Source organism: Hipposideros armiger, unplaced genomic scaffold (genome assembly GCF_001890085.2).
Source record: "Hipposideros armiger isolate ML-2016 unplaced genomic scaffold, ASM189008v1 scaffold_277, whole genome shotgun sequence".
In the NCBI taxonomy this organism is placed as follows: Eukaryota; Metazoa; Chordata; class Mammalia; order Chiroptera; family Hipposideridae; genus Hipposideros; species Hipposideros armiger.
The window spans coordinates 173867-182636 of NW_017731627.1; the positions used below are offsets into that span (position 1 = coordinate 173867).

The 8770-nt window shown below is 34.7% G+C and overlaps 1 pseudogene; it reads left to right on the forward strand.

The window, feature by feature from the left end:
• The first annotated feature begins 241 nt into the window (after positions 1 to 241).
• On the forward strand, positions 242 to 654 carry LOC109390724 (NADH dehydrogenase [ubiquinone] iron-sulfur protein 5 pseudogene; annotated as a pseudogene).
• Positions 655 to 8770: the final 8116 nt, after the last annotated feature.

Sequence of the window (8770 nt, forward strand, 5' to 3'; positions counted from 1 at the left end):
TCTGAAGCAAGAATCAGGAGAAACTACAGATAGGAGAATCAGGTCAATAAAGACACTAGCTAGCAAAATTGTCAACCAGAAAACACAAATTAAACATGCTTTAAACAAGAAAGGATTCAAATATGATTAAAGGGTCAGAGACAATGAGAACTGTATGAGAACTACACATTAAAAAATTGTTTTGGCTTTTGCGGCAAGACTCTACGTCGCAAACAGATCATCCAGTAGTGGCGGCCAGCGAGGAGACTAGGAGGGCACCTCGGCTGAAAGCCATGCCTTTCTTTGATATACAGAAAAGGCTGGATGTTAACTTAGGCCGCTGGATGACAACCCAAGGTGCTGAGCAGCCTCACAAGCTTTCATCTCGGCGCCATGCTTTTGAAAAAGAACGGACAGAATGTTCACATGGAATTGGTACTATCCGCGCTGAGAAAGAGTGCAAGATAGAGTATGAGGATTTTGTAGAATGTCTGCTTCGGCAGAAAACGATGAAACGGCTTAGTGCCATCCTGAGGCAGCGGGATAAGCGAATAAAGGAGGGGAAGTACACGCCTCCCTCCCACCACGTGGGCAAGGAGGATCCCAGGCCCTGAGCAGAGCAGCTGCTGACGGCTGGAGGCTGATTTTCATGGTCGTTCTTCTACACTGGAAAATTAATGTACGGACAACCTGTCTGTGAAAGTGTCTAACAATAAAGGATTGTTCTATCCTAAAAAAAAAAAATCTTTTTTTGCCCATATACAACTTATTAAAATCAAACAACCCCCACCAAAATAAGTAAATGAATAATAAATACAAAAATCCCAATAATGATTAGCTCTGGGAAAGGGCGGGGGAAGGGACAAGGAGTAAAGAATGAGGCTGGGAAGATGCACATAAATACATTTAGAATTTTTTTGTTTTATAATCTAAGTTTTGAGTTGGTGGGTTCATTAGTTTTCATTATATTAACAAATAATTAAGGATAACTATGACTGATGAGAGCAGGTCACAAACATGAGGGTCAAAACACAAATAATAAATTAAATAAATAAATAAATAAATAAATAAATAATAAAAATTTAAAACCAATTACTATCATTCACTACATTAATAGAATGCAGGGGAAAAATTCATCTCAAAACCCTAACAACCTAAAACATAGAAATAAAAATCCTTAATCTGACAAATAAACTCTGTAAAAACAATAATAAACAAAACATCTCTGACACCATACTTAATGTCATCACTTTAAGAGATTAGGAGCAGGAACTAATCTCTTAGGCTTGCTACTATCTGCACAACATTTAATCAGGGCTTATAAAGCTGTGCTGACTGACAGTGAGAGGTGTTAGAGCCCGGATGGATGAATTCACCAACACAGAATAGACAGCCAAAAAATACACACACACACACACACACACACACACACACACACACACACACACACTTTATTTTTTAATTTCAAAGCTGGCATTATCAATCAGTAGGGAAAAGCCATTGCTCTAGGCCAAGTGGTCATCCATATGGCAAAATATGACACTGCATTTTCCCCTGGCACCAGGCAGAAAAATGAATACCAAACGCGTCACCATTCACGATCAAACAAAGTTGTAGCTGAGGCATTCAATCCAAGCGTCAATAACCACATGAGGCTATTTAAATTTAAACTTAAGTTAATTTAAAAACGTAGCTCCTCAGCCACACTCTGCAAATTTCAAGTGTTCAACAGTGACATCTGGCCAGTAGCTATCGTATTGGACAGCACCAGATATAAAATATTTCCCTCAGCGTAGAAAAGTCAATTGGACAGTGCTGACAGACATTTAGGGTCATATGTTTATGACCTAGGGGTTGGAAAGAATTCATTAAGCAAGAAATAACAAAGTAAACAAATAAAAAATGGAAATAATTGATAAATTCAGCTATTAAATTTCAGAACCACTTATCAAAATACACTATCTAGAAAAAGAAAGCCTTAATCTGAAGGCAGGCACTTGTAATGTGTATATACACAATGTATGGGGTATATAAAAAAACCTATATAAGCAATAAAAAGATAAACAATCATGCAGAAAAATGGACTAAAAACTTATCAGGTAATTCATTCTATTTGATCACAGAAAAAGGTAATTATAGTCTGACTTATTTTTATCAGTATCCATGTTCTATTTTAAGTCGCCAGAGTAAAAGATGAACAACAATCTATTTTTCAGCTTGGAAGGAAGATTATACTGGCTTAGACAGCAGCCCAGCAACATATAAGTAGGTTGATAATAATGTTTGAACATGTAATTAAATAAATACTTCTAATGTTAGCTTATCCTTCATTAAAAGATAGTTTTCTAGTTCACCTAACAATTTATCTTTCCCTTATTTTGAGCACACAATAGAGTACTTGAGAGGCACATAGTACATTTACGCCACCTTTTCACTCTGGGTGTAGAATTTAGTGGGGACTAAGGCATTAATTTCATATTTACTTCAATCAGAAGAATCAGAGAATACAAAGATGTGTGTGATTGGAGGGTGGAATAGAAAAAGTAGATAGTTACAAATGTATGAAGAAATACTGAAAATATAACTAAAATATATAGTTTCCTCAAAGCAAAGACAAATTTCCATCCCTGAGTTAACGTGAATGGGTATTACTCCATGCACCATCTTTTTCCTTGCTCAAAAATTGCATGAACAAGATAAAAAATAAATAAATAAATAAATAAAATCACTTTCCTAGCTAGGGAAAAGCCTAGCTTCCATATACAAAAAAAGGGGGTTTCCATATTTTAATAAAACTTAAATGTTGAAAACTGATATTTATGTACCTTAAAATTTGAAATAAAGCTAGATTTACAGCACATTTCCAAGTGGTCTAATTTATAATTTAGCTTTAACCAAATTCTAAGAGAAGTATTAAGAGGATTTTTGACCTTTATTCTGGCATATTATAAAATATTAGTGGTATTAAACAACTTAAAATTATTTAAACTATAAATGAGTATCATAAATTACCAAATAGTAACATGTGGTAGTTTGGGCAGTCTGAGTACAGGCCAATGATTCCAGAAGCAGACTCAATTTATCAGAAACAAATACACAATGGGGAATACTCTGTGTGGATCCCAAGAGATTATGACATTATTTCACCTGTCAAGGTCCTTATAATCTAAGAATGAGAGGGAAATAACTAGTAGCTTGGCAATTCTGGTAGAAGGTGAATAGCATTAGTTACACAGACAATGGGACATCAAGTCAGATTAAATATTACAGAACTTATGACAGTCACTAGCAATAGTTAGGAAGAGCCTAGGCCATGAATCAAGATCCTAGCCCAATGGATGGAGAGTGCATGATGGGTAATAGCTTGAAGGTTAGGCAAGCTGGAAGTCATCACAGACATGGTCCCCTCTAGTGTAGCAGGGCTTGAGATCCTAATCTGAGGTTCAAGGATTCCTCTCCCCAAAAGAGATGGTAAAGAACATGGCAGTGCCCCAGTATTCAGAGGACAGGGGAGCCAGAGATTTCTACAATCAATATCAGTATGTGGAGCCAAGAATAAGGTAGCTCTAAGAACCTAAGGAAATGGGGTTGGGGAACTGAAGCTCATGAATACAGGCATGTTAACTCCTATCATAAAAAATAAAAATAAAAAAAAAGAGGTCTAGATTTGCCAGAACAATGGTGGAGAGCCATGGTTGATGAAGTCTTGAATCAGATTTGTTGTTGAGAAATGCTGCTAAAAGATAACCCTTCCAATTATCTGTATGGGGAACCCCATTCCAGCTTAGCCACACTACTTCATAGGATCCTAGGCAGAGACCATTTCATTATACTGGGGGTGCCAAAAAAATGTATACATGTGACTTGTATTCATCTTTTGGTATCGGTATATATTGAATATTACCATTTTAATTCAGTGTTTTCCTTTCTTAAAATGTGTATACATTTTTCTGTGGCACCTTCTGTATATTCTGACTCTATTCGGAATGGCCTGCCAAACCACATTTTATTTGGGCTGGGTTTGTAAGTACAATCTGTGGACCAACTTTGCACAACTAAGCAAAGCAGACAAAAGGCCATAACCTCAGACGCTGGTACAGAGGGTAATTAAAAAATAATAATAATACCATGAATAATAAAAACTATAAATATTTCTCCCACTTTGGAGAGATTAAGCTTTTGTGCATAATTTTACGTTTGATTAATAATCTCATATGGTTCCCTTTTGAGGTATATTCTTATTGTACACTTCCTCACAAATGTGTGCCTCCTGCTTCCTCTGCTGCACAGATTCTTGTTCACGTTCTCATGCCAGTTTCCCATTTTCTGTTCCCTCCAAAGGAGACACACATCCCTAATTCTATCCTGCTGTCACAGGGGTAAACGTATAGACATTGTTCTTTTTGCAAAACCAAGAACAAAAAATGATTAGAAGAACCTTGGTCATCGACTTTCCAGGCTAATGAAAATGCCAAGAGAAAACCTAATAACTTCATTAGCATCAATCAGATGGCAAAAACTGTGTTCTAAACCCATAGATAAGGCCTCTTGGTGGATGCCGGCCTCCTTAATATGAATTCTAGTAATGTCTTCATATGCGATATTTCATAAACATAGCTCATTATAAATTCAATAATTACTTGTACTTTTTCAGAGGAAAGGGTTTATTTGAAGCAGTAGATAATCTCTAGTTTGCTTTGCATCTAGAATATCAACAATGAATCTATGACACGCAGAGTTCTCTATGTAAGTAAAACTTAAAGTAACATGATTAATTAAACCTTTTTCTTAGGCATGGATCTATGGTTGTAAGAAATCAAAATCCACTCAACATAGCTTAAGGAAAAGGGGAGGGAAAAAAACCCCAACATTCTCAACACAGAACTCAACTGCAGCTCTGTCTCAAGAGGGCCCAGAACAGTTCAGATTCTAAGAGTATGATTTAAGTGTTATAATGTGGAATCTGAGGTTAGAGTGTCTCGTTTCAAACATTCTCTCTATTATTTATTAAGTTTGTGCACTTTGGTGGGCCACTTAATGTCTCAGTGCCTTGGTTCTCATTTTTGTAAAGTAGTAATAATGGTATCTATCTTAAGTGTATGAATTAAACAAGATAGCACATGTAAAATATTTAGGATAGTGCCTGAAATAAATGTTAAAAGTCATTGCAGCAACAATATTATAACTGCTTGTTTCAAGCACATGCTCCATTCTTCTCTCAGCTTAGAAGCTTCTTCCATTTGCACATATACCAACATAGTCACTAGCTCAGAGTCAACAATATAACATCAGTGTGCCCCACTTCTGATTTACTCAGCCCAGGTCACGTGAAGTACACACTGCTACTTTCACTAGAGCTGTGGAGAGGGGTAGAGTCCCTTAGAATCTGTCAGCAGGGAGTCAAAGACCTGCCTTTCTGGAAACAATGTTGCCAGTTCACAGATGAATAAAAATGTAAAGAACACAATCTACAGGCACTTTCCCTCTCAGGCTAATGTTCAACTTACTAACAAATGAGGCTGGCTAAGAAAAATATGAGCTGCTTGTAGATGGCGAGTTCACTGTATGCTGGCAAACCTTTTAATTGAAGTTGAATAATTGCTTTTCATAGATTTGGTAGGATTAACACACTGGATGAAATACTGGGCTAAACAGCCTCTAAGTTCCTTCGAGTGCATGATTCAATTAATACAGATTGTGTAAAATCCATGATACTAACTTGAAATGAAGTGCTCAATACAAATCTAAAACTTAAATTTTCCTTTGTTAGAATCCTACAAATCTGAAAAGAAAAAGGTTATATCTTGTAAATCTGATTTGGTAAAGGCTAAATGCTCATTTCAACAGAAAGTATTTGGTAAAATTCTTCATGTTAAAGTGATAAATCACTCAAAAACTTGAAGTCCTCACTTTAGATACATCTAACGTAGAGTTTTTAGGGTAGTTGAGAAATAAAATGCATCCATTGAATAGTTCTTTATAATCAGACGTTGTAAATGGGAAAATGTAAGAATAGAAAAATCACAAAGTTATATTAACATAAAATTCTACATAGAAAGCATAGCCAATTTCCAAGTAAAACATCATTTCTACTATCAAAGATCTCATTTATATACCCAAATTTCACTGTGGACAGGTGATTCCCACAAAAATCAAGAAAAAAGTGAGGTATGGACAGGGAGAAAAGAATGATGGTGTCAATGACCAAAAGTCACAATCATTTCTCTTTGGAAGTGCTTGACCTTAATATTCACATGTATGTTATTACTAGAACCACTATTAAGAAGGGAAGATCACACACCATAAGAGTGTGTATTGAATAATTAAGACTACCAACAGTCATGCATTTTAGAACTGGAAGGGAACATTCTACTTTAAAAGAATTAGCCTTGCATAATCTATATTTTTATTACCTTGGAGGGTGTACAGAATATGGAAAGAAAAGTCCGGTATACTGTTTTAGTAAACTGGCCGATATTAGTCAAAATTCAGGAAAATTGCTCTTGTGTTTCCTTTATGCAGGTGACTTTTACTCATCATTAGCCACATAGTATTAAGTTCAATGACATTTTTAATTTCATTGGTCTCAGTCATGTAGAAGGAACTGAATGAGATTATATGGAAACATGATTAAAAAAATACTAAGAATCCATATTTTAAATCTATAATAATATAGCAATTTATGTTAGTTAGCTATGTGGCTTATTAAAAGTATCAGCATGAGGAATACAAAATACAGCTTTAGAATATGGTGAGAAAAATGATTTAGAGATGCTAACTTGTGTTTTTAAAGAAAACTGTGAAGTCTATTTAGCAGATAAGCATATAAATGGTATTGATAATTAACAAAATAACCATAGTGACCTCACATGGGGAGTATTCATTTAGTCTTTAGGAATGAAGTTAGATTTAAACAGTTTTGAGTCTATTAGACTGGACTCTAGATCTCAGCAATTAATTCTCCCCCTCAATAATTCCATTGATCATTTTGCTTTCTATTATTATATCATATGAAAATGTTAGTACCCCCTATGATCTTGATGTTTGTCATTTTATTATGAAAAGAGGGATAGTGGCTACCTATTGATATGCATTTATAAAACACCTGAGACTATATCACATGTGAAGATGAAATCCAAATTTAGTTCCTCTTCAGGCACATTCAGGGCTTCATAAATAATGCTTTCAAAATTCTGTTTTGTCTTAAACACAAAAATCTTTCCACTAGGCTATGTTTCCTCAGTGGCGTTTCATAAAATTCCAATGCTATAAAATTCTGTTAAAAAATGGCATCTGTAATCAAAGCAGTTTGAAAAATTTTGAACTTAGGCTTTGCCTGAATAACTGTAGATTGGAGGCCAGTGCCTGTCCAAAGCCAAGTTGAATTTTATGAGTATATTAATAATGATGGATGAGAAGTTTGCATATATGTAATAAGAAATCATTTTGCCTTTATAAATCATATGAATGTGTACTAATTTAAGTAATATATTTACATGACTAAAGACTTAAAGAATAGAGCATAATAAATGCAATTTTTGATTACATACTTTAGGAGAAATGGGCCTAACAATGCTAAAAATATATAAGTGATTTCATCCTCACATTACATATTAACTCAGAATAGCATGCATTAGAAAAAAATATGAATTATTTAATAAAGTTAGCCAGCCACTTCTTCAAAGAATATATTTATGCCACAATATATACCAATTAAAATCTATAAAATCTCACTCATTTTAAGTAAATTCTCAGGCAGAATATGACTTTTAACTAAGCAATGATGCTAGAAAATATGCTATTAAGTGTAATAGAAATTAGCTCTAGATAGATTTTAAATAATAAATGTTCGGGGAACTGTGGAAATAAATTACATGCATTTTAGCTCTCCTCATATAATGGGCTTATTCTAGAAATGCTGAAATTCCTTTAACTTTCATGGACTACACTTTTCTCTAGACTAAAATTCACTCAGTCCCCCTTTCTCATTCTATTGAACAGTCTTTATTCTGTGCCCTTACAAACAGTTGACTTTAGACAATTGAGTAATTAAGGAATAGAATCAAGTAGTCTTAAAAAAATGATGGTGTTATTTTTACAGAATAAAATCCAAATAATGTAACTTTAAAATAAACTGAAAATTTGTGTGTGTGTGTGTGTGTGTGTGTGTGTGAAAAACATCTAACTCAATATGTTTTCATTAAAGAAACTAAAATAACATTCAAAATTTAAAATAAATTCGGGAAAAACTAAGAGCTTATTTATAGAGGATACATGCAAATTTAGAAACTGTTAGTAGTCTACCAGAATATCTGAATTACAAATGATTTATTCTGTGGTCATCTAATTTTTTTTTAGTTTTGCTCAAAGTAAATGATAAAATGTTTTGGTCAGAAGCAAAAGAGAGGATTCCACAAGATGTTATTTAGGTACTGTAGGGTGATTCCTACCTCCAGTATATACATTAATAAGTGCCTCCAATTCTTCTGTTATTTGACAAGCAAAATGCTGTATAGTGAAATCCCTACTCTATGTATTTATACTTAAAGGTTACAGGCCCAGGGTGATAAAGCTACAAGCCTGTTACTTCAGGCATCATGCTGTTGCATGTCCTTTATGCTTTTGTTTGTCAGTCTGCGTTTGGCAACTGTTAGGTTCCCATGACTATTATTTGTAGTTTCCCCTTCCAGGAAAACTGAAGGGCATTTCAGGGAGCAGTCACTAGGTCCGGGCCAGAGTCCATGCCAAGAACCAACAGAGTCAAATCATGAAGTAAGAACCAGGCCCAGCT